The sequence below is a fragment of the Canis aureus genome, chromosome 11, assembly GCF_053574225.1.
Source record: "Canis aureus isolate CA01 chromosome 11, VMU_Caureus_v.1.0, whole genome shotgun sequence".
In the NCBI taxonomy this organism is placed as follows: Eukaryota; Metazoa; Chordata; class Mammalia; order Carnivora; family Canidae; genus Canis; species Canis aureus.
This window is the reverse complement of record NC_135621.1, coordinates 1208315-1235935: the sequence shown is the minus strand read 5'-3', so window position 1 is coordinate 1235935 and position 27621 is coordinate 1208315. Positions and strand designations below refer to the sequence as shown.

General features: G+C 46.2%; 1 long non-coding RNA gene across 3 annotated transcripts in view; it reads right to left on the bottom strand.

The window, feature by feature from the left end:
* The window catches only part of LOC144322917 (uncharacterized), a 35264-nt gene that overhangs the window by 5971 nt on the left and 1672 nt on the right, over window positions 1-27621 (bottom strand). For 2 of the 3 annotated variants that reach the window (XR_013388503.1, XR_013388502.1), the window contains 2 exons: window positions 16735-17471; window positions 5401-5568 (listed from right to left, as the gene is read on the bottom strand). This is a non-coding gene — a long non-coding RNA (uncharacterized LOC144322917). The remainder of the gene's footprint in view (window positions 1-5400; window positions 5569-16734; window positions 17472-27621) is intronic. The other variant, XR_013388504.1, reaches the window with a different exon arrangement.

The following is a 27621-nucleotide window of genomic DNA, read 5'->3' as shown; positions in this document are numbered from 1 at the left end:
CACCATATTTTGGGATGGTTAGGGGGTCGGGTGAGGCTGCTGGGCCAGGGGTCTTCGGGACACCAAGGGAGGCCCGGGGCCTTCTGGGTAGGGAAAACGGGGCTACTGAGGCCGGGGGAGCAATAGCAGCCAACACCACACTGCTCCATGGTAGGATGCTGGGGCTGACACCCGTGCCCACACTCCCGGTGCCTCGGGGATGAGGAGGCCACTAGGATGGGGCCTCCAGGGGTAGCCATGGGAGCTGAAGACCAAAGAGGAGAGGGACGGTTCCCTGAGAAGCAGGGGATGGGGTGGGGGATGTGGGGGCAGGAACTGGACCTGGGGTCAGGCTGCATAGCCGCGGCTGGAGCAGGACCACATCGATCCCATGAGGGTCGGACGGGTCAGAGTGACACCCACTCTCGGTGCTTTATATTATTCTAAATTTTATGCATTTAATTTGAGACAATTTGCAATTTGAAAGCATATATAGTAAAATGACCCCCAGAAAATGCCCCCGGTCCAGCTGGGCCCTGCAATGACCACACGGAGCCCCAGGGGCAGGTGTCACTGCAAACCCCAGACTAGTCGCCTTTAACTGTAGATGTCTCCTTAGCATCATAGAGGAAGGAGATTTCCTGTGTCCGCAGGCCCCCCACGACATCCCCCACATTTCCCACTCTCACACCATCCTCCTACATCATCATCCCCAATGGTATCCCACCTACACATCCCCCTCACACCCACACAGCCCCACACAATCCGCACTCACACTATACCCCAACACCATCACCCCTACACAATCCCCCACACTCCACCACCATCATACCCCTGCCCCCACACCATCCACCACCACACCATTGGCCCCCAGCAATGACCCAATGCAGGTGCCCCCTGTGGGACATGCTCAGCCTCCCCGGGGTTCTCTGGATACCCTAATCCCATCAGAAGCCCGGGTGTCCCATAGTACTCAGGGGTTGCAGGGAGGAGGGAAGACAGGAAGCCCCCGACAGGGTGGGTGCAGTTGAGTGATGCAGAGGACCCACTGTGCCCTGCCTCCACCCACTGTCCCTCATTTAGGGCAGCAAACACTGCACAGGACACCAGCCCCTAACCCATGGGGATCTGGGCTGGCCTGGCCCTGGGCTCTGTGAGGGCTGGGGTGATTTGAGCCCGCAACACAGGCCCAACACAAAGACTAATGGGATCCAGCACACACAGCCCTGGATAGCCCTGGATTCTGGCCCCAGGCTGAGCCAGCCCTCTCACAGCTGGATGGTGGGCCCCACCTGCACCCACACCAGGAGGCTGGCTCCTACAGGTGCTGGGGCCCCAGGGAGCCTGAGGCCGGGGTCCAGCTGCCCTGCGGAGACTCAGCACAGAAGCCCATGAGCTGCAGGTCCAGGTCAGGTCAGCTCTGCTGTCCTCAGAACCGTCTCTCAGACTGAAACCTCAGGACACACGCCCCCACCGAGTCCACACATGCTTCCAGGTGGGGGACTCCAGCATCCGTCCCCAACCCATGTCATTCTTGCCCTTCCCTAAGGGACAGAAAGGTCTCCATCCCCAGGGGAAGGCGTGCACCCTCGGCTCTGAGCCCGTTTACTGTAGAAAGTCAATAAAGTGTTGTGGTGTGAAAATGCACAGCCAGCCCACTTCTGTGTCTCCCAGAACACTGTTCACGGGGCATGGAGAGACCCCCAGAGAGGAGGAGGGGGTACCACCTAGGCCCCACAAGCCCCTGCAGGGGCGCCGCCAGGAACACACGGCTGACGTCCCCACGTGCCTTCCACGGGTGGCCAGATGCCGGGGTCAGGACCCAACGGACTTTACTGGGACTCAGGCTGTGCCCCGCGGGCCAGGAGGGCCTGGGACAGAGTGACACCAGGAAGCCTCAGGTCACCAGGGTCTATGCAAAGCGACCCAGAGATCTGTGCTCCCTCTTTCCAGGAGGCCGTGGCTGGCCGGGTACGGGGCACTTCCTCCCCTCCCCGCATCCCTGTGCCTGTGTGGCTGGGGCAGAGAGGGCCTGCCGGGCGGTCAGCATGGTCCTAGAAGGGATGTTAAGGACAGTACGCCTTTGAGTTGTGCCCAAGATTGTGAATCCGAGAATCCACTGAGGAGCCAACACCGATGCAAACTCCCAAGGGTTCCTTACAATCTGGAGCTTGTGTCCTAGTGCACCCGACACAGCGGAGCAGGGATTTGGACCCTGAGACTAAGAGGCATAGCAGCTTTATAGGGGCCATTGGCCCATGGGATACACAGAAAGTTGCACAGTCGTGTCGGTCCACATGCAGGTGGCCGATTGAATTACACCTTACCCTATAGGATCCACTTGACCTGGCCTATTTCTTTGGTCAGAATCGGCGTGCAGTTTTGGTGGGCACAAAGCAGGGTTACATTGTTATGAGCCAATTTACGATTACGGTGTGCCCAGCGGCTTGACTGGGTTGGGGCAATGCCTTAAGACATAAGCAGGTTATGTGGGGGTCATAGGGGAGGTGGCGGTTGTAGCACAAAATGGAATCAGTCCTGCTCTGCTTGTCCAGGGGTAGGCGATTTTTGATAAATTTCCTGGGCCCCACACTTGCAGATCATGCACCTGGGCCACCCTCACCAGGTGGACTCACTGTGCATACCTTGTGGTGCTGGATCTCTCACACCAGTGTGTAGAAGGCACCCTCCTCGCCCTAGTGAGTAGGGGCTGGGTGAGCATGGGGCTTGGCCCGAAGGCCAGGCAGCAGAGGACCGAGGAACACCAGCCCCATCACCACCCCTACTCCCACACACAGGCTGCCCCATGGCTCCCTGTAATGGGCACCCGGCACCTCTGGAGATCCACCTAGGGTGGCCCCGAGGTCCGGCTCCCTGCTGGAGAGGCATCGGGGAGAAGAGAAGCAGGCGGCGCTTGGGGAGACCCACTGCCGGACTTGGATTGTGGCCGAGCCAGACCTTCCACCTCAGCTGACCCTCCAGCTGAAATTCACCTCAGGAGCGAGCCCTGGGTCAGCCAGGAGAGCCCAGCTAGCCACCCAGCATCAGCGCCAGAAATGATGTTGTACCAACCATTTCGGCATTTGGGTGACCCAGCCGGAAGATCTGATAGCTGCATGTGACAGCTTCATGTGATAGACACACACACACCTCACAACCAACAAAAGTCAGAATCCCCCCAATGTTGTCAAACAGCAGCTGGATGGTTACATACACGACGCCGTGGTCCCCAATAGGATACCTGGAAGATGCTATAAACCATGACTCCAGAGGTGCTGGAGGCACGGAGATGTGCCTGCTGTGTTCCAAAAAGGAGTGCAGAGGTGCATGAAGCATCCTACAGAGGGGGGGGGGCCCTCCTAGGAAAGGACACCAGGACCCTGTGAAGCCCACGGATGTTGAAATCATTCCTCTTCTCTTTCAGCTTCTGCTTTTCCTACTAAATGCCATTTTCCACAATCATAATAGCAAAAATTTATTTTATGTTTTCATATTTCTTTTTATTGGAGTCCAATTTGTATGAATTCTTGCTTCAGCAAGGGTGTCATTCAGGATAGAAAGAGAGAGAAAGATTTTCCCAGACAGGCAAAGTATAAAGGAGTTCATGACCACTAAACCAGTCCAGTAAGGAATTTTCAGAGGGACCATTCTAGTGGGGGAAAAAAGAGACCAAAATCAACAAAGACTAGAAAGGACCAGAGAACGTCACCAGAAACACCAACTCTACTGGTAACACAAAGGCACAAAGTTCATATTTTGAATAGGCACTCTGAATGCTGATACTAAATGCTCCAATCAAAAGATATAGGGTATCAGAGTGCCTTAAAAAACAAGATCCGGGATGCCTGGGTGGCTCAGGGTTTGAGCCTCTGCCTTTGAATCAGGATGTGATCCTAGAGTCTGGGATCGAGTCCCATATTGGGCTCCTGGTGGGAAGCCTGCTTCTCTCTGGGCCTAATTTTCTGCCTCTCTCTCTCTCTCTCTCTCTCTCTCATGCTCTCAAAAATAAACTCGTCATTAAAAAAACAAGGTCCATAGGTATGCTGCCTACTAGATGCTCACCTTAGACCTATAGACACCAGCAGATTGAAAGTCAGGGATGGAAAATCATCTATCACGCTAATGGTTATGAAAAGAAAGTTGGAGGACCAATGCTTATGTTAGAAAAACTAGATTTGAAACCAAACCCTGGGGGACACCTGGTGGCTCAGTGGTTGAGCATCTGCCTTTGGCTCAGGGTGTGTTCCTGGGATCCCAGGATCGAGTCCCACATCGGCATCCCTTTGGGGAGCCTTTCTCTCCCTCTGCCTATGTTTCTGCCTCTGCTTCTCTGTGTATCTCTCATGAATAAATAAATTAAATATTCAATCTCAAAAAAGAAAGAACAAATACTATAAGAAGTGATGAAGAAGGGCATTATTTCATAGTTAAAAAGACTCTCTATCAGGATCAAACAACTAAATATTTATGCTGCCAACATGGGAGTACCTAAATATGGAAAACAATTACCAACAAATGTACAGGAACTCACTGATAATAATACAATGACGGGATTTTAACACCCACCCACTTATGGCAATGGACCGATTGTCTATGCAGGAAATCAACAGGGGAACAATAGCCTTGACACACTGGACCACAGGGACCCAACAGATAGTCTGAACATTTCTTCCTAAAGCTGAATACACATTACTTTCTTTTTCTTTTTAAGATTTTATTTATTTATTCATGATAGTCACACACAGAGAGAGAGAGGCAGAGACATAGGCAGAGGGAGAAGCAGGCTCCAAGCAGGGAGCCCGATGTGGGATTTGATCCCGGGTCTCCAGGATTGCGCCCTGGGCCAAAGGCAGGCGCCAAACCGCTGCGCCACCCAGTGATCCCAGAATACACATTCCTTTCAAGTGCACATGGGACATTCTCCAGAACAGATCATATCATAGGCCACAAATCAGCCCTCAACAGGTACAACAGGTTCAAGAAGTTTGATATCACACCCTGTATATTTTTTTTTAATTTTTATTTATTTATGATAGTCACACAGGGAGAGAGAGAGGCAGAGACATAGGCAGAGGGAGAAGCAGGCTCCATGCACCGGGAGCCTGACGTGGGATACGATCCTGGGTCTCCAGGATCGCGCCCTGGGCCAAAGGCAGGCGCCAAACCGCTGCTCCACCCAGGGATCCCCACCCTGTATATTTTTGACCACGATGCTATGAAACTTGAAGTCGGCAGTAAGAAAAAATTTGGACAGACCAAAAATACGTGGAGATTATGAACATCCTACTAGAGAATGAATGGAGCAACCTGTAAATTAAAGAGGAAATTTAAAACAAATGAAAATGAAAACATGTTTCTCCAAACCTCTGGGATGTAGCAAAGGCAGTCCAAAGAGGGAAGTACATAGCAATACAGGCTTACCTCAGGAAACAAGAAGTCTGGGATCCCTGGATGGCGCAGCGGTTTGGCGCCTGCCTTTGGCCCAGGGCGCGATCCTGGAGACCCGGGAACGAATCCCACATCGGGCTCTTGGTGCATGTAGCCTCCTTCTCCCTCTGCCTATGTCTCTGCCTCTCTCTCTCTCTGAGACTATCATAAATAAATAAAAATTAAATAAAATGTTTAAAAAAAAGGAAACAAGAAGTCTCTAATACACAACCTAATCCTACACCTAAAGGAGCTGGAAAAGGCATAGCAAACAAAGCCTAAAGCCTACAGAAGAAGGGAAAAAATTAAGATGAGAGCAGAAATAAACAATACAGAAATAAAAAAACAGTAGAATGGAATAACGAAACTAAGAACCGGTTCTTCAAAATAATTAATAAAATGGATCAAGCCCTATCCAGGCTTATGAATGAGAAAAGACCTAAATAAATAAAATCACAAATGAGAGAAGAGTGATCACAATCAACACCAGAAAAATAAGACAAACATAAGGGAATACTATGAAAGAATATATGTTAACAAACTGGGAGACCTGGAAGAAATGGACAAATCCCTAGAAATGTGCAAACAAGCAAAACTGAAATAGGAGAAATAGAAAATGTGAACATACCCATAACTAGCAAAGGAATTGAATCAGCAAGGCCCCTGGGTGCCTCAGTTGTTGAGCATGTGCTTTGGCTCAGGTCATGATCCTGGGGTCCTGGGGAATCAAGTCCCACATCAGGCTCCCCGCATGGAGCCTCATGTTCCCTGTGCCTATACCTCTGCATCTCTGTGTCTCGCATGAATACATAAATAAAATCTTTAAAAAAGAAAAAAGATAAAAAGATGAGAAAGGACCCAAATAAAATCAGAAATGAGAAAAGAGAAATAAAAACCAACACTAGAGAAATACAAAAGATTATAAGAGAATATGATGAAAAATTATATGCCAGCAACCTAGAACCTGGAAGAAATAGATCAATTCCTGGAAATATATAACATAGCAAAAATTAAAAATGAAGAAATAAGAAATTTGAACAGACAGTTGACCAGCAAAGAAATTGAATCAGCAATCAGGGTTCTACCAATAGGAGATGCTTAGATCAATAGAACAGAATGGAAAGTCAAAACAAGATACAAACATGTATCTATGACACATAATGGACAACAAGGCAGGAAGGAATATCCAATGGCAGAAAGTCTCTTCAACAAACCCTAACCCTGACTGCAGGATAAGAACAAATGGTGTTGGGAAAACCAGGCAGCCACATGCAGAAGAATGAAACTGGACCACTTTCTTACACCATATATATAAAAAATAAATTCAAAATGGATGAAAGACCTAAATGTGAGACCAAAAAACATATAAAGAAGAAAAGATAGGCAGCAATGACTTTGACATTGGCCATTGGATCTTCTTTCTAGATATGCCTCTGAGGTGAGGGAAACAAAAGCAAATATCCTATTGTGACTTCATCAAATTGAAAAGTTTCTGCAAAGTGAAGGAAAGAACTAAAGCTAAAAGGCAACATACAGGAGCAGGGGCAAGATGGCGGAAGAGTAGGGTCCCCAAGTCACCTGTCCCCTCCAAATTACCTAGATAACCTTCAAATCATTCTGAAAATCTTCGAATTCTGCCTGAGATTTAAAGACAGACCAGGGGGGGAGGAGCAAGATGGCGGAAGAGTAGGGTCTCCAAATCACCTGTCTCCACCAAACTACCTAGAAAACCTTCAAATTATCCTGAAAATCTATGAATTCGGCCTGAGATTTAAAGAGAGACCAGCTGGAATGCAACAGTGAGAAGAGTTCGCGCTTCTATCAAGGTAGGAAGACGGGGAAAAAGAAGTAAAGAAACAAAGGCCTCCAAGGGGGAGGGGCCCCGCGAGGAGCCGGGCTGAGGCCGGGGCGAGTGTCCCCAGGACAGGAGAGCCCCGTCCCGGAGGAGCAGGAGCTGCACCGACCTTCCCGGGCAGAAAGGGGCTCGCGGGGAGGTGGAGCAGGACCCAGAAGGGCGAGGATGCCCTCGGGCTCCCGGGGACAGTAACAGCAACTGCGCTCCCAGGAGAGTGCGCCGAGCTCCCTAAGGGCTGCAGCGCGCACGGCGGGACCCGGCGGGACCCGGAGCAGCTGAAGGGGCTTGGGCGGCGGCTCCGCGGAGGGGGCTGCGCGGCCCCGGGAGCAGCTCGGAGGGGCTCGGGCAGAGGAAGAGGCTCCGTGCAGAGGGGGCTGCGCGGTTCCAGGAGCAGCTCGGAGGGGCTCGGGCGGCGGCTCCACGGAGGGGGCTGCGCGGCCCGGGAGCGCGAATCCAACAGCGCAGGCTCCGGAGCACAGGGCGCCGGGACACAGCCCAGGATCCCGCCTCCCCCGGGACAGGCAGAGGCCGGGAGGGCCCAGGACAGCAAGGACGCTCCTGCCCCAGCTGAGCAGATCAGCGGCCCCGCCCCGGAGCCTCCAGGCCCTGCAGACGGAGTTCCTGCCGGAGCTGAATCCAGGTTTCCAGAGCTGCCCCGCCACTGGGGCTGTTCCTCCTGCGGCCTCACGGGGTAAACAACCCCCACTGAGCCCTGCACCAGGCAGGGGCACAGCAGCTCCCCCAACTGCTAACACCTGAAAATCAGCACAACAGGCCCCTCCCCCAGAACACCAGCTAGACTGACAACTTCCAGGAGAAGCCAAGGGACTTAAAGAACACAGAATCAGAAGATACTCCCCGGTGGTTCTTTTTTTGTTTGTTTGTTTTTGTTTTTGTTTTGTTTTGCTTTTTGATTTGTTCCTTCCCCCACCCCCTTTTTTTCTCCTTTCTTTTTCTTTCTCTTTTTCTTCTTTTTTTTTTCGTTTTTTTTCTTTTTCTTCCCTTTTTTTTTCTCTTTCTCTTTTCTTTCCTTCTTTCTCTCCTCTCTTTTTCTCTTTTTCCCAATACAACTTGCTTTTGGCCACTCTGCACTAAGCAAAATGACTAGAAGGAAAACCTCACCTCAAAAGAAAGAATCAGAAACAGTCCTCTCTCCCACAGAGTTACAAAATCTGGATTACAATTCAATGTCAGAAAGCCAATTCAGAAGCACTATTATACACCTACTGGTGGCTCTAGAAAAAAGTATAAAGGACTCAAGAGACTTCATGACTGCAGAATTTAGAGCTAATCAGGCAGAAATTAAAAACCAATTGAATGAGATGCAATCCAAACTAGAAGTCCTAACGACGAGGGTTAACGAGGTGGAAGAACGAGTGAGTGACCTAGAAGACAAGTTGATAGCAAAGAGGGAAACTGAGGAAAAAAGAGACAAACAATTAAAAGACCATGAAGATAGATTAAGGGAAATAAACGACAGCCTGAGGAAGAAAAACCTACGTTTAATTGGGGTTCCCGAGGGCGCCGAAAGGGACAGAGGGCCAGAATATGTATTTGAACAAATTCTAGCTGAAAACTTTCCTAATCTGGGAAGGGAAACAGGCATTCAGATCCAGGAAATAGAGAGATCCCCCCCTAAAATCAATAAAAACCGTTCAACACCTCGACATTTAATTGTGAAGCTTGCAAATTCCAAAGATAAGGAGAAGATCCTTAAAGCAGCAAGAGACAAGAAATCCCTGACTTTTATGGGGAGGAGTATTAGGGTAACAGCAGACCTCTCCACAGAGACCTGGCAGGCCAGAAAGGGCTGGCAGGATATATTCAGGGTCCTAAATGAGAAGAACATGCAACCAAGAATACTTTATCCAGCAAGGCTCTCATTCAAAATGGAAGGAGAGATAAAGAGCTTCCAAGACAGGCAGCAACTAAAGAATATGTGACCTCCAAACCAGCTCTGCAAGAAATTTTAAGGGGGCCTCTTAAAATTCCCCTTTAAGAAGAAGTTCAGTGGAACAGTCCACAAAAACAAAGACTGAATAGATATCATGATGACACTAAACTCATATCTCTCAATAGTAACTCTGAATGTGAACGGGCTTAATGACTCCATCAAAAGGCGCAGGGTTTCAGACTGGATAAAAAAGCAGGACCCATCTATTTGCTGTCTACAAGAGACTCATTTTAGACAGAAGGACACTTACAGCCTGAAAATAAAAGGTTGGAGAACCATTTACCATTCGAATGGTCCTCAAAAGAAAGCAGGGGTAGCCATCCGTATATCAGATAAATTAAATTTACCTCGAGGACTGTAGTGAGAGATGAAGAGGAACACTAAATGATACTTAAGGGATCTATCCAACAAGAGGACTTAACAATCCTCAATATATGCCCCGAATATGGGAGCTGCCAAATACTTAAACCAATTAATAACCAAAGTGAAGAAATACTTAGATAATAATTGTCTTATACTTGGTGACTTCAATCTAGCTCTTTCTACCCTCGATAGGTCTTCTAAGCACATCTCCAAAGAAACAAGAGCTTTAAATGATACACTGGACCAGATGGATTTCACAGAAATCTACAGAACTTTACATCCAAACTCAACTGAATGCACATTCTTCTCAAGTGCACATGGAGCTTTCTCCAGAATAGACCACATACTGGGTCACAAATAGGGTCTGAACCGATACCAAATGATTGGGATCGTCCCCTGCATATTCTCAGACCATAATGTCTTGGAATTAGAACTAAATCATAATAATAAGTTTGGAAGGAGCTCAAACACGTGGAGGTGAAGGATCATCCTGCTAAAAGATGAAAGGGTCAACCAGGAAATTAAGGAAGGATTAAAAAGATTCATGGAAACTAATGAGAATGAACATACAACCATTAAAATATTTGGCTTGCAGCAAAAGCAGTCCTAAGGGGGAAATACATCACAATATAAGCATCTATTCCAAAAGGCGAAACTACTCAAATACAAAAGCTAACCTTACACATAAAGAGGCTAGAGCAAAAAAAAGCAGATAGATCCTACACCCAACAGAAGAATAGAGTTAATTAACATTCGAGCAGAACTCAAGGAAATTGAGACCAGAAGAACTGTGGAAAAGATCAACGGAAGGAGGAGTTGGTTCGTTGAATGAATTAATAAGATAGATAGACCATTAGCCAACCTTATTAAAAAGAAGAGAGAGAAGGGATCCCTGGGTGGTGCAGCGGTTTGGCGCCTGCCTTTGGCCCAGGGCACGATCCTGGAGACCCGGGATCGAGTCCCACATCAGGCTCCCGGTGCATGGAGCCTGCTTCTCCCTCTGCCTGTGTCTCTGCCTCTCTCTCTCTCACTGTGTGCCTATCATGAATAAATAAAAAAAAAATTAAAAAAAAAAAAGAAGAGAGAGAATATTCAAATTAATAAAATCATGAATGAGAAAGGAGATGTCACTACCAATACCAAGGAAATACAAAGGATTTTAAAAACATATTATGACCAGCCATACACCAATAAATTAGGCAATCTAGAAGAAATGGACGCATTCCTGGAGCCAGAAACTGCCAGAACTGGAACAGGAAGAAATACAAAACCTGAACAGGCCAAAAACCAGGTAGGAAATTGAAGCAGTCTTTCAAAACCTCCCAGGACACAAACGTCCAGGGCCAGATGGCTTCCCAGGGGAATTCTATCAAACGTTTAAAGAAGAAACCATACCTCCTACTAAAGATGTTTGGAAAGTTAGAAAGAGATAGAGTACTTCCAAATTCATTCCATGAGGCCAGCATCACCTTAATTTCAAAACCAGACAAAGACCCCACCAAAAAGGAGAATTACAGACCAATAGCCATGATGAACATGGATGCAAAAATTCTCAACAAGATACTAGCCAATAGGATCCAAAAGTACATTAAGAAAATTATTCACCATGACCAAGTAGGATTTATCCTCGGAACACAGGCTGGTTCAACACTCTTCAAGCAATCAATGTGATTCATCATATCAGCAAGAGACAAACCAAGAACCATATGATCCTCTCATTAGATGCAGAGAAAGCATTTGACAAAATAGAGCATCCATTCCTGATCAAAACACTTCAGAGCATAGGGAGAGAAGGAACATTTCTCGTCATCTTAAAAGCAATCTAGGAAAAGCCCACAGCAAATATCATTCTCAGTGGGGCCGCACTGGAGGCCTTTCCCCAAAGATCAGGAACAAGACAGGGATGTCCACTCTCCCACTGCTATTCAACATAGTACTGGAAGTCCCAGCCTCAGCAGACAGCAAAAAGACATTAAAGGCATTCAAATTGGCAAAGAAGTAGTCAAACACTCCCTCTTCTCAGATGACATAATACTTTACCTAGAAAACCCAAAAGCCTCCACCCCAAGATTGCTAGAACACATACAGCAATTTGGTAGCGTTGCAGTTTACAAAATCAATGCCCAGAAATCAATGGCATTTCTATACACTGACAATGAGACTGAAGAAAGAGAAATTAAGGAGTCAATTTCATTTACAATTGCACCAAAAAGCTTAAGGAATAAACCTAACCAAGGAGGTAAAGGATATACCCTAAAAACAATAGAACACTTCTGAAAGAAATTGAGGAAGACACAAAGAGATGGAAAAATATTCCATGCTCATGGATTGGCAGAATTATCATTGTGAAAATGTCAATGGTACCCAGGCATGAACACGTTTAATGCAAACCCTATCAAAATACCATGGACTTTCTTCAGAGAGTTAGAACAAACTATTTTAATATTTGTGTGGAATCAGAAAAGACCCCGAATAGCCAGGGGAATTTAAAAAAGACAACCTTATATGGGGACATCAGAATGCCAGATTTCAGGGTGTACTACAAAGCTGTGGTCATCAAGACAGTGTGGTACTGGCACAAAAACAGACAAATAGATCAATGGAACAGAATGGAGAACCCAGAAGTGGACCTTGAACTTTATGGTCAACTAATATTCGATAAAGGAGGAAAGACTATCCATTGGAAGAAAGACAGTCTCTTCAATAAATTGGGCTGGGAAAATGGACATTCACATGCAGAAGAATGACACTAGACCACTCTCTTTCACCACACACAAAGATAATCTGAAAATGGATGAAAGATCTAAATGTGAGACAAGAGTCCATCAAAATTCTAGAGGAGAACACAGGCAACACCCTTTTTGAACTTGGCCACAGTAACTTCTTGCAAGATACATCCACGAAGGCAAAAGAAACAAAAGCAAAAATGAACTGTTGGGATTTCATCAAGATAAGAAGCTTTTGCACAGCAAAGGATACAGTCAACAAAACTAAAAGACAACCTACAGAATGGGAGAAGATATTTGCAAATGATGTATCAGATAAAGGGCTAGTTTCAAAGACCTATAAAGAACTTCTTAAAATCAACACTAAAGAGACAAAGAATCCAATCATGAAATGGGCAAAAGACATGAAGAGAAATCTCACAGAGGGAGACACTGACATGGCCAACATGCACATGAGAAAATGCTCTGCATCACTTGCCTCAGGGAAATAGAAATCAAAACTACAATGAGATACCACCTCACACCAGTGAGAATGGGGAAAATTAACAAGGCCGGAAACCACAAATGTTGGAGAGGATGCGGAGAAAAGGGAACCCTCTTACACTGTTGGTGGGAATGTGAACTGGTGCAGCCACTCCGGAAAACTGTGTGGAGGTTCCTCAAAGAGTTAAAAATAGACCTGCCCTATGACCCAGAATTTGCACTCTTCCCTATTTACCCAAAATATTCAGATGCAATGAAACGCCGGGACACCTGCACCCCGATGTTTTTACCACGAATGTCCACAATAGCGACACTGTGGACGGAGCCATGGTGTCCATTGAAAGATGAATGAATAAAGAAGATGTTTATGTATACAATGGAATATTCCTCAGCCATTAGAAACGACAAATACCCACCATTTGCTTCAACGTGGATGGAACTGGAGGGTATTATGTTGAGTGAAGTAAGTCAATCGGAGAAGGACAAATGTATGTTGTCATTCAATGCGTTAATATAAATAATAGTGAAAAGGAATATAAGGGAATGGAGAAGAAATGTGTGGGAAATATGAGAAATGGAGACAGAACATAAAGACTCCTAACTCTGAGAAAGTAACTAGGGATGCTGGGAGGGGAGGAGGGCAGGGGGTGCAGGTGAATTGGTGACGGGCACTGAGGGGGGCACTTGCCGGGATGAGCATGGGTGTTATTCTGTTTGTTGGTCAATTGATCACCAATAAAAAATAAATTTACTAAAAAAAAAAGTTCAAACAGCTAAACATTTATGCTGCCAACATAGGAGTACCTAAATATAGAAACCAATTAACAACAAACATACAGGAAATCACTGATAATAATACAATGACAGGGGATTTTAACACCCACTTATGGCAATGGACTGATCGTCTATGCAGAAAATCAACAGGGGAACAATAGCCTTGACACACTGGATGACAGGGACTCAACAGATATAGTCTGAACATTTCTTCCTAAAGCAGAATACACATTCCTTTCAAGTTCACATGGGACATTCTCCAGAAAAGATCATATCATGGGCCCTCAACAGGTACAACAGGTACAAGAAGGTTGATATCACCCCTTGTACATTTTCGGACCACAACGCTATGAAACTCGAAGTCGACAGTAAGAAAAAAAATTGGACAGACCAATAATACATGGAGATTATGAACATCCTACTAGAGAATGAATGGAGCAACCAGGAAATTAACAAGGAAATCTAAAACAAATGAAAATGAAAACATGTTTCTCCAAACCTCTGGGATGTAGCAAAGGCAGTCCTAAGAGGGAAGTACATAGCAATACAGGCCTAAAGAAACAAGAAGTCTCCAATACACAACCTAACCCTACACCTAAAGGAGCTGGTAAAGGAATAGGAAACAAAGCCTAAATCCTACAGAAGGGAAAAAATAAAGATGAGAGAAGAAATAAACAATGCAGAAAAAACAAAACAGTAGAATGGAATAACGAAACTAAGAGCTGGTTCTTCAAAAATTAATTAATAAAATGGATCAAGCCCTAGCCAGCCTTATCAACGAGAAAAGAGAAAACCAAAATAAATAAAATCACAAATGAGAGAAGAGAGATCACAATCAACACCAGAAAAATAAGATGATTATAAGTGAATACTATGAAAGATTATACACTAACAAACTGGGAGACCTGGAAGAAATGGACAAAACCCTAGAAATGTGCAAATGAGCAAAACTGAAATAGGAAGAAATAGAAAATATGAACAGACCCATAACTAACAAAGAAATTGAATCAGTAAGGCACCTGGGTGCCTCAGTGGTTGAGCATCTGCCTTGGCTCAGGTCATGTTCCCGGGGTCCTGGGGGATCACGTCCTACATAAGACTCCCTGCATGAAGCCTCATTTTCCCTCTGCCTATAACTCTGCTTCTCTGTGTCTCTCATGAATACATAAATAAAGGTGAAGCCACTGTGGAAAACAGTCTGGAGGGTCCTCGAGAAATTAAAAATAGGGGATCCCTGGGTGGCGCAGTGGTTTGGTGCCTGCCTTTGGACCAGGGCGTGATCCCTGAGACCCGGGATTGAATCCCACGTCGGGCTCCCAGTGCATGTAGCCTGCTTCTTTCTCTCCCTGTGTCTCTGCCTTTGTCTCTGTGACTATCATAAAAAAAAATTTAAAAAAGACGTTAAAAATAGAGCTACCCTACGATTCCAAAATTGCACAGCTAGGTATTTACCCCGAGGATACAAAAGTAGTTTAGTAGATTTTAAGAGGAACATGCAGCCCAGTGTTGGTAGCAGCGTTATCAACAACAGCGAAACTGTGTATAGAGCCGAGATGTCCATCGACAGATGAATGGGCAGAGACGATGTGGTAAATATACACACTGCGACATCACTGGGTCATCAGAAGGGATGAAATGAAGCCATTTGCAATGACGTGGGAGAAGTGGAAGGGACTTATGCTAAATGAACTCAGTCAGTCAGAGAATACAGATTCCAAATACCATACAATTGCATTCACATGTGAATTTTAAGAAACCAAACAAACTGGCAAAGGGGCAAAGGGTGAGATGAGACATGCAAACCAAGAAACACACTCTTAACCACAGAGAATAAACTAATAAATACCAGAGGAAGGTGGGGGGTGTGAAATCAGGGGATGGGGATAGTGGAGGGCACCTCTGACCAGTACCAGGCGTTGTATTCAAGGGTTGAATCACTATGTGGTAAACCTGAAACTATATCATACTGTGTTTACAAAGAGGAATTCAAGTAAAACTTTAAAATAATAATTGGTAGTATAGAGAAAACATGTACACACAAGAGATAAAATCAGAAAGGCAACTGAAAATCCAAACAAAGAGTCTTTAGAGCCACAAATCCCCTCCTTCGCTCAGCTCACGAGAATCCTGCCATGCCTATTCTCACCCCAGAGAAGACTGGATTTTGATTCTCTGGGGAGGCCACTGACTTGGTGGAATCAGGCTATCTTTGAAACCAAAACCTAAATAGGGTGCATAAAACTAAACTGCCCAAGATGCTAGGAGTCCCAGTGCAGGCACATGCCAAGACACAAACTCTAACCATACACAGACATAACCCTTACCCTACACTTAAGCCTAATGTTAACCTAACACTTAAACAAGAACTATCACTAATCAAAAACCAAACACAAACCCCAAGACCAAACCACATTCACTGAACCTACCTGCCAAGCCACACCCTAACTCCTAAACCTATTCTGAGGTTTCCTTAACTCTGACCCTTAACTTAAATCTAACCATAACCCTAACCTCTAACCCTAACTTAATGTACTCAAATCCTATTCCTAACCTTAATTTGTACCCTAACCCTAACCCTCTAATACTAACCCTATCTCATACCCCAAACTGTACACTACCCATACCCTAAAACTAATCCCTAACCCACTGCCTAACCCTATCTCTTACCCTTTTCCAAAACCATATCCTGACCCTACCCTGACCCTGACCTGACCCTATACCTAACCCCTAACCAAACACTAACCCTAGCACTAAACCCTATCCTAAGCCTAACCCTCACCCTAACCCTAAACCTAGGCCTAACTTTAACTCTAACCCTTAACGCTAACCCCTAACCCTAACTCACACCCTAACCCCTAACCCTAACTGCAAACCTAATCACAACCCTAACACCAACCATAACCCTAACCCCAACTCCTAACATCCTGCCCTAATCCCTAAGCCTAAACCCTAACCCTACCTCTAAATCCTGTCCCTAACACTAACCCTAACCCCTTTCCCTAATCCCTAACCCCCAGCCTAACTCCTAACCATTGACCCTTACCCTTATCCCTCACGCTATCCTCTAATCTGTAACCATAAGCATAATCACTAAACCCTAACATCTAACCTAACTTAACCACCAACTGCCTCCCCTCCCCTGACCCTACCATTCATTCTACCCATTCACTTACCCTGTGGTTCTGAGGAGTCCCTTCTGATGTGGACGTGGCCCCCAACGGCACCTCCAGAGTCCTCCAGGGGGTCCTGAGGAAGCCAGGATCCTGTGAGTGTGGATGTGGCCCCACGTGTTCTTGGGTCATAGTCAGCAGGTCCTGAGGACACGGGTCTCCTGTCACTGTGGACTATGCCTCACATCCTCTGGAAGCCTCACAGCAGGTCCTCAGGAGGCCGAAGGCTCCTGTCAGCCTGGACATGGCCCCGTGGCCCCCAGAAAACTCACTGCGCGTCCTGAGGGGGCTGTGGGCTCCTGTCAGCATAGACGCAGCCCCATATGTCCTGAAGCCAAAGTGCTGATCCTAAAGAGGCTGGAGACTCCTGTCAGTTTGGATTCGGCACCCACATTTTTCTTACGCCTCACTACAGGCCCTGATAAGGCTGGGGTCTTCTGTCTGCATGGAAGCATCCCCATATTTCCCGAAGTCTACACTGGGGGTCCTGAGGACGTCAGCGTCCTGTTGTGTGGGCGTGGCCCCCAGTCCTCCCATAGCCTCACTGTGGATTCTGAGGAGGCCAGGGCTCCTGACACCATGGATGCGGCCCCCACCTTCCAGAAGACTCAAATTATGTCCTGAGTGGCCCGGGAGCTCCTGCCAGAGTGGACGCAGCACCACAGCTTCCTGAAGCCTCCCTGCAGGTCCTGAAGCGGCCCAGGTGTTCCTGTCAGGGTGGATGTGGGCCCACATCTATCCTGGGAATATGAGCAATCAGATGGGCAGAGAAAAAAACACTTTGACTCGCTCTTCGTCTTATAAAGAGAAAGGACAGCTTTTCTATGTACAAAGTCAGTTGTCAAGATAGCCTTAGGGAATAAGAGTTGCAGCATCAAATCCCGCTGCATAGCTGGGACGCCCGAGCCCCAGGTCTTCCTGATCCCAAATCCCTGGGCCTGTCCCCCTACACAAGCTGCCAGGCTGAGATCATTAGCAATTGCTCTCTTAGGAGCTCTGGGGAAGGGGGAAGGAGCTAGATAGGATGGGAAGGGACACAAGGAGGCCTAGAAAATGAAGGCCTTTCCACTGTAAGTTCAGCATTCCACAAGTCCAGCCATCCCAGGCCCCTGTGAAGAAGAGCTGAAATTTACATTACTTCAGTTACAGGAAAATAACAAAAGTTTACAGCTTAATACCCTGGAAAGCCCCACAATAGAATAAAAACTGAGCCCAGGCCAAGTGCAGGAAGCCCCTATTAGAATGAGAATAGATCTCAATGCCTTTGAAGGCCCCATATCAAAATGTAAACAGAACTTGAGGGGGATCCCTGGGTTGGCACAGCGGTTTGGCACCTGCCTTTGGCCCAGGGCGCGATCCTGGAGACCCAGGATCGAATCCCACGTCGGGATCCCGGTGCATGGAGCCTGCTTCTCCCTCTGCCTGTGTCTCTGCCTCTCTCTCTCTCTCTCTGTGACTATCATAAAAAAATAAAATATTTAAAAAAAAAGAAGTTTAAAAAAAAAAAGAACTTGAGGAATTGCTCCAGCCCTTCGGGAGTACCCCGAGACCAACTCTTAAAACTAAGCTAAAACCCACCTCAGGGTCCAAGTCCCTGCTCCGCTCTGTCGGGTATACTTGGACACAAGCTCAAGCTTGTAAATAAACTCTCATGTGTTTGCCTTGGTGTCAGCTTCTCGGTGGTTTCTCGGATTAGCAATCTTGGGCATAACAGTCTGAGATAAAAAAACAAAACCAAAAGAAGCTCGGACACAGGTAGAGTGAACGCAGGGTTCTGAGAGAAGCCGCGGAGACCTGGGGGCTTGGCCGCTCTTCTGTGGAGGCCCCAGCAGACTGGGGTGGGGGATGCTCTGCCCCAGAGCCAGAGGACCCAGAGACCCCACCCGCATCCCGCCTATCAGGGCCAGGTCTCAGGAACAGGGCAGCACAGCCCACTGAGCCCAGAGGCGCTGACCCCCACCCCGCCTCTGACCCGCGCAGGTGCATCTCCCAGGCAGATGTGCACCTGACAATCAGCGCCATGGCCCATCCCCAGACCCCACACAGAGCATTCGTTGCCACCAAGTTGTTGGACCACAGTGGCTGCAGAGCTAAAGCTCTGCCTGGAAAGTAGGGTCTAGATTCCTTTGTACTTTGTGCTCTTTTTTCATTTATTTTCTTTGATTCTTTTTTATTAATTGCCTTATTTTAATTTCTATGTATGTACCTTATATATTTCTTATTTTTGCTTTCATAGTACTTTAATTGTGATTCTTTTTTTAATTTTTTTCAATTTATTTATGATAGTCACAAACAGAGAGAAAGAGAGAGAGAGAGAGAGAGAGGCAGAGACACAGGCAGAGGGAGAAGCAGGCTCCATGCACTGGGACCCCGACTTGGGATTTGATCCAGAGTCTACAGGATTGTGCCCTGGGCCAAAGGCAGGCACTAAACCGCTGTGTCACCCAGGGATCACTTTAATTGTTTCTGTTTTGGGATTTAGAATCTTTTAACAAGCAGGCCAAAATAATCTGGGTTTTATTTTGTTTTGTTTTGTTTTTTTGGGGGGAGGGCAGTTGTTATTGTTTTTCTTGTTTTTTCTTTTTCTTCCTTCTTTCTTTTCTGGAAAATATAATGAGATGGAGAAAATCACCTCCATAAAATAACATGAGGTCTACTCACAGCCAGGAAGTTCATCAATACACATATATGATGTCTAAATACAGTTTAAAACAATGATTATAAAGACAACAGCTGGGCTAGAAAAAGAGCACAGAAGAAAACTAGAGAATCCTTTACTGTAGAAATAAAAGAACTAAAATCTAGTCAGGCCAATGTTAAAAATGGTATAACTGAGATGCAGTCCCAAGTGGAAGCCTTCAAAACAAGAATGGTTATGGACCACAGAGACAGACGTAGGGAAGTCATCCACTTATTAACAATAACATTCATACCATAGGAGACTCAGAAGATGAAGAGAGAGAAAAGGTGGGCCTTTCTCAGACATTAGAAACAACAAATACCCACCATTTGCTTCAACGTGGATGGAACTGGAATGTATTATGCTGAGTGAAGTAAGTCAATCGGAGAAGGACAAACATTGTATGTTCTCATTCATTTGGGGAATATAGATGATAGTGAAGGGAATATAAGGGAAGTGAGAAGAAATGTGTGGGAAATATCAGAAAGGGAGACAGAACATAAAGACTCCTAACTCTGGGAAATGAACTAGGGGTGATGGAAGGGGAGGAGGGTGGGGGTGGGGGTGAATGTGTGACGTGTACTGACGGGCTGAGCACTGGGTGTTATTCTGTATGTGGGCAAATTGAATACCAATAAAAGTAAATTTATTACTAAAAAAAGAAAAAGAAAGAAAAAGTGGCATCTGGGTGGCTCAGTCACATAAGCTATTGTCTTAGGCTCAGATCATGATCCAATTCCCAAGGCAGGCTCCCTGTTTGCAGGGAACCTGCTTCTCCCTCTACATCTGCCCCTCTCGCTATTGGTTTTTCTCTCCTCTCTCTTTCAAATAAATAAATTACATCTTTAAAAAGAAACAAAAAAACAAACCCAGAAGGAAGAGAAATCTCCCATGTAGAAGAATTTCAAAGAAGTTGTACAGACATTCCACCCTCAAGTTGATTAGCATAGCCTCCCACTCATATGTATGGAATACACATAGTAACTTCCTTCTACAAAATAGAATATGAAAATGTGTATATAAAAATGATAATATAATAATAATAATAATAATCACTTTACTATGGAGAAAGCTGACAAACACTACCTCAGCAAGATGATCAGATTGATACCAAGACTGATAAATCATGTTGATAATATCTATCCTTTATATGATATAATTAAAATGGCAGTATATCTCTTTATATAATCCACAAAAAGAGTTTAATCATGAGATAACAGACATTTCCTAACTGAGGTAAATTTTACAAAATACTCTACTTCTCAAAGTGTTCCAGTTCAACAACAATAAGGAAAGGCTGAAAGACTGTCACAATCCAGAGGAGCCTAAGAAAACATGAGGACAAATGGAATGGGATATGAGGGATGGTAACTTAGCAAAAACTAAGGAAATCTGAATAAAGTATGGTCTTTGGTTAATGAGAATATTTTAATATTGATTCAAGGCTAATATTTGTACCTTCCTAATATACCACCAACATCATATCCCTACCCCACAACATCCACCCCCACACCATCGGCCCCCAGCAAGGACCCAGAGCAGCTGCCCCCTGTGGGACATGCTCAGCCTCCCTGGCGTTTTCTGGATACCCTGCTCCATCAGAAGCCTGATTTTCCCATAGAGAACCCAGAGGTTGCAGGGAGGAGGGAAGGCAGTGATCCCCGAAAGGCTGGGTGTAGGTGAGTGGTGCAGAGGATACATTGGGCCCTGCCTCCACCCACTGTCTGTCCTGGAGGGCGGCACACCCTGCACAGGACACCAGCCCCTAACCCAGAGGGACCTGGGCTGACCTGGCTCTGTGCTCTGTGGGGAATAGGTTGAATTGAGCCCCTCCCAGGCCCAACACAAAGACTAATGGGATCCAGGCCCCCATGGTCCTGGTCAGCCCTGGATTCTGGCCCCAGGCTGAGCGAGCCCTCTCACAGGTGGATGTGGCCTCCTGGGCCCTGGGCGTGCCCCACAGATCCAGGTCGCTAACCTAGGGCAGACTGGGGGATCCCGGGACACCCCAGGGTAGGGAAAGGATGGATAGGCCGGTTGGCCCCACCCAACCCCACACCAGGAGGCAGGCTCTTCCAGGTATTGGGGCCCCAGAGGGCCCAAGGCAGGTGTCCAGCTGCCCTGCGGGGTCCCAGTACAGGAGCCCATGAGCTGCAGGTCCAGGTCATCTCTGCTGTCCTCAGAACAGTCACTCAGGCTGAAATCTCAGGACAAACGCCCCCACCCGGAGTCCACACATGTTCCCACAATGTGGACTCTAGCACCCGCCTCTCCACACCGTGTGATTATTGCCCTCCCCTAAAGGACAGAAAGGTCTCCCTCCCCAGGGGAAGGCGCGCATTAGGCTCTGAGCCCCTTTGCTGTAAAAAGTCAATAAAGTGTTGTGAAAAAATGCACAGCCAGCCCGTTTCTGTGTCTCCCAGAACTCTGTGCATGGGGCATGAAGAGACTCCCAGAGAGGAGGAGGGGGCACCATCCAGGCCCCAAATAGCCCCTGCAGGGGTGCCACCAGGTACACAGAGCTGACGTCCCCACGTGCCTTCCAGGGGCAGCCAGACGTCAGGGTCAGGACCCCACAACTTTACTTAGACTCAGGCTGTGTCCCCCAGGCCAGGTGGGGCTGGGACAGAGTGACAGCCAGGGAGCTTCAGGTCACCAGGGTCTGTGCACAGCGACCTGGGAGGTCTGTGCTCCCTCTGTCCTGGGGGCCAAGGATGGCCGAGTTCCGGGGCACTTCCTCCCGTCCTCGCATCCCCGTGCCTGTGTGCCTGGGGCACAAAGGGCCTGTGGGGCGGTCAGCGTGGCCCTGGAAGGGATGTCAGGACACCAGGCCCTGGTGTAGTGCCCAAGATTGTAAATCAGGGAAACCACCAAGGAGCCCACACCGATGGAAACTCCCGAGGGTTTCTTTACAAGCTGGAGCTTGGGTGTAATTTCACCAAACACAACGGAGCAAGGACGTGGATCCCGAGATTAAGAGGCATAACAGCTTTATAGGGGCCAGTGGCCCATGGGATATGCAGAAAGTTGCACAGTCATGATGGTCCACACGCAGGTGGCCAATTGAATTACACCTTACCAAATAGTATCCACTTGAGCTGGCCTATTACTTTGGTCAGAATCGTCGCACAGTTTTGGGGGGCACAAAGCAGGGTTACATTGTTATGAGCCGATTTCCGATTAGGGTGTACCTAGCGGCCTGACTAGGGTGGGGCAGCGCCTTAAGCAATAAGCAGCTCATGTGGGGGTCATAGGGGAGGAGGTGGGTGTAGCACAAAATGGAATCAGTCCTGCTCTGCTTGTCCAGGGGTAGGGGATTTTTGTTAACTTTCCTGGGTCCCACACTTGCAGCTCACGAACCTGGGCCACCCTCACCAGGTGGACTCACTGTGCACAGCTTGTGGTGCTGGATCTCTCACACCAGTGTGTAGAGGGCACCCTCCTCACCCTAGTGAGTAGGGGCTGGGTGAGCATGGGGCTCGCCAGAAGGCCAGGCAGTACAGGGGACCGAGAACCCCAGCCCAGACCCCAACTCGACTCCCATACACAGGCAGCAACAGGGCTCCCCGCCATGGGCAGCCAGCTCCTCAGGATCTCCCCCCAGGGCGGCGCTGAGGTCTGGCTCCCTGCTGGAGAGGCATCTGGGAGAAGAGAAACAGCAGGTGCTCAGCGGGACCCCCTGAGGACATGGGAATTTGGCCGAGTTGGACCTTCCAGCTCAGCTGACCCTCCAGTGGGAAGTCACTGCAGGAGCGAGCCCCGAGTCGGCAAGGAGAGCCCAGCTATCTGCCCAGCGCCAGCACCAGAAATGATGTTGTGCCAACCATTTGGGCATTTGGGTGACCCAGCCAGAGGATCAGTTACCTGCACGTGATAGCTACATGTGATAGACACACACACACCCCAAAACCAACAGAAGTCGGAATCCCCCCCAATGTTGTCTAACAGGAGCCAGATGGTTACATACACGACGCTGTTGTCACCAGTAGGATACATGGAAGATGCAATAAACCATGACTGCAGAGGTGCTAGAGATACAGAGATGTGCTTGCTGGTTTCCAACAAGGAGCACAGAGGTGCAGGAAGAATCCTACGGAGGGGAGGCCCCTTCATGGAAAGGACACCATGTCCCTGTGATGGCTACGGATGGTGAAATCTGTCCTCCTCTCTCTTAGCTTCTGGTTTTCCTCCTAAATGCCATTTTCCTCAATCATAAGACCAAAAATTTATTTTATGTTTTTAAATTCCTTTTTATTGGAGTCCAATTTGTATGAATTCTTGCTTCAGCAAGGGTGTCATTCAGGAGAGAAGGAGAGAGAAAGATTTTCTGGACAGTCAACATATCAAGGATTTCATGACCACTTAACCAGTCCAGTAAGGGATTAAGAGGGACTCTTCTAGTGGGGGAAAAAAAGAGACCAAAAGCAATAAAGACTAGAAAGGACCAGAGAACATCACCAGAAACACCAACTCTTCTGGTAACACAAAGGAACAAAGTTCATATCTGTGAATAATCACTCTTAATGCTGATAGACTAAATTTTCCAATCAAAAGATATAGGGTATCAGAGTGGCTTAAAACACAGGATCTGGAATACCTGGGTCGTTCAAGGGGTTGAGCATCTGCCATTGACTCAGGCTGTGATCCTGGAGTCTGGGATCATGTCCCATATTGGGCTCCTGGTGGGGAGTCTGCTTCTCTCTCTCCCTAATTTTCAGCCTCTCTCTCTCTCTCTCTCTCTGATAAATAAAATCATTATTAAAAAAACAAGGTCCATCTGTATGCTGCCTACAAGATGCTCACCTTAGACCTATAGACACCAGCAGATTGATAGTCAGGGGAGGGAAAATCATCTACCACACTAATGGATATCAAAAGAAAGCTGGAGGACCCATACTTATATCAGACAAACGAGATTTGAAACCAAACCCTGGGGGACACCTGGTGGCTCAGTGGTTGAGCATCTGCCTTCAGGCTCAGGGTGTGATCCTGGGATCCCAGGATCGAGTCCCACATCACCCTCCCTTTGGGGAGCCTGCCTCTCCCTCTGCCTATGTTTCTGCCTCTGCTTCTCTGAGTATCTCTCAAAAATAAATAAATAATATATTTAAATCTCAAAAAGAAACAACAAATATTGTAAGAAGAGATGAAGAAGAACATTATTTCATAATTAAAAAGACTATCAAGATCAAACAACTAACTATTTATGCTGCCAACATGAGTACCTAAATATAGAAACTGATTAACAACCAACGTACAGGAAATCACTGATAATAATACACTGACAGAGGATTCCAACACCCACTTATGGCAATGGACCGATCGTCTATGCAGAAAATCAACAAGGGAACAATAGCCTTGACACACTGGGCAACAGGGACTCAACAGATATAGTTAGCATATTAGTTCCAAAAGGAGAATAAACATTCTGTTCAATTGCATATGGGACATTCTCCAGAACAGATCATATCAGGGCCCACAAATCAGCCCTCAACAGGTACAACAGGTACAAGAATGTTGATTTCACACCCTGTTCATTTTCAGACCAAGGCGCTATGAAACTGGAAGTCGACACTAAGAAAAAAATTGGACAGACCAAAAATACGTGGCGTTTATGATCATCCTACTAGAGAATGAATGGAGCAACCAGAAAATTAAAGAGGAAATTTAAAACAAATGAAAATGAAAACATGTTTCTCCAAACCTCTGGGATGTAGCAAAGGCAGTCCTAAGAGGGAAGTACATAGCAATACAGGCCTACCTCAAGAAACAAGAAGTCTCCAATACACAACCTAACCCTACACCTGAAGGAGCTGAAAAAGGAATAGTAAACAAAGACTAAAGCCTACAAAAGAAAGGAAAAAAATTAAGATCAGAGCAGAAATAAACAATACAGAAACAACAAAACAGTAGAATGGAATAACAGAACTAAGAGCTAGTTCTTTAAAATAAGTAATAAAATGGATCAAGCCCTAGTCAGCCTTATGACGAGAAAAGAGAAAAGACCTAAATAAATAAAATCACAAATGAGAGAAGAGAGATCACAATCAACATCAGAAAAATAAGACAATTATAAGGGGATACTATGAAAGATTATACGCTAACAAACTGGGAGACCTGGAAGAAATGGACAAATCCCTAGAAATGTGCAAATGAGCAAAACTGAAATAGGAAGAAATAGAAAATGTGAACAGACCCATTACTAGCAAAGGAATTGAATCAGCAAGGCACCTGGGTGCCTCAGTGGTTGAGCATGTGTTTGGCTCAGGTCATGATCCCGGGGTCCTAGGGGTTCAAGTCCCACATCAGGCTCCCCGCATGGAGCCTCATTTTCCCTCTGCCTATACCTTTGTATCTTTGTGTCTCTCATGAATACATAAATAAAATATTTAAAAAAGAAAAAAGATAAAAAGTTGAGAAAGGACCCAAATAAAATCAGATGAGAAAAGAGAAATAAAAAACAACACTAGAGAAATACAAACGATTATAAGAGAATATGATGAAAAATTATATGCCAGCAACCTAGAACCTGGAAGAAATAGATCAATTCCTAGAAATATATAACATAGCAAAAAGGAGAAATGAAGAAATAAGAAATTTGAACAGACAGATAACCAGCAAAAAAATTGAATCAGCAATCAGGGTTCTCCCAACAGGAGATGCTTAGATCAAGAGAACAGAAAGGAAAGCCAAAACAAGATACAAACCTGTATCTATGACCCATAAAGGATAACAAGGCAGGAAGGAATATCCAATGGCAGAAAGACAGTCTCTTCAACAAACCCTAACCCTGACCCCAGGATAAGAATAAATGGTGTTGGGAAAACCAGGCAGCCACATGCAGAAGAATGAAACTGGACCACTTTCTTACACCATATATATAAAAAATAAATTCAAAATGGATGAAAGACCTAAATGTGAGACCTGAAACCAATCAAAGAAGAAAAGATAGGCAGCAACATCTTTGACATTGGCCACTGATTTTTCTTTCTAGATATGCCACTGAGGTGAGGGAACAAAAGCAAAAATGCTACTGGGACTTCATCAAAATGAAAAGCTTCTGCAAAGTGAAGGAAACAACCAAAGCTAAAAGGCAACATACAAAATGAAAGGAGATATTGGTAAACAACACATCCAATAAAGAGTTAGTATGCAAAACACATAAAGGAAATATAAATCTCAAGATCCTAAAAACAAATTATGCAACTAGAGATGGGCAGAAAAATGAATGGACTTTGTCTCTGACAAGACAGCCAGATGGCCACCAGACTCACAGAAAGACACAAAGCGTCACCCATCATCAGGGAAATGCAAACCAAAACCACAATGATATGTCACCTGAGAGCTGTCATAATGGCTAAAATTAACAACACAAGAAACAACAGGTGTTGGTGAGGTGTGGAGAAAGGGTAGCCTCCTTACATTCCTGGTGGGCATGCGAACACATTTAGCCACTGTGGAAAACAGTGTGGAGGGTCCTAGAGAAGTTAAAAAAATTGGATCCCTGGGTGGTGCAGTGGTTTGGTACCTGTCTTTGGCCCAGGGTGGGAACCTGGAGACCCGGGATTGAATCCCACTTTGGGCTCCAGGGCATGGAGCCTGCTTCTCCCTCTGCCTGTGTCTCTGCCTCTCTCTCTGTGACTATCATAAAAAAAATTTTAAAAAAGAAGTTAAAAATAGAGCTACCCTACGATTCCAAAATTTCACAGGTAGGTATTTATCCCGAGGATAGAGAAGTACTTTAGTAGATTCGAGGAAGGACACGCAGCCCACTGTTTGTAGCAGCGTTATCAACAACAGCCAGACTATGGATACAGCCCAGATGTCCATCGACTGATGAATGGGCAGAAAGATGTGGTAAATATACACACGCAACATCACTCGGTCATCAGAAGGGATGAAATGAATCCATTTACAGTGACGTGGAAGGAGTGGAAAGGATTTATGCTAAATGAAATCAGTCAGAGAAAGACAGATACCAAATACCATACAATTGCATTCACATGTGAATTTTGAGAAACCAAACTGGCAAAGGGGCGGAGGAGGCATGAGAGAAGCAAACCAAGATACACACTCTTAACCACAGAGAATAAACTAATAAATACCAGGGGCAGGTGGGGAGGATGGTGAATCAGGGGATGGGGATAGTGGAGGGCACCTGTGACCAGTACCAGGCGTTGTATCCAGGGGTCTAACCACTATGTGGTAAA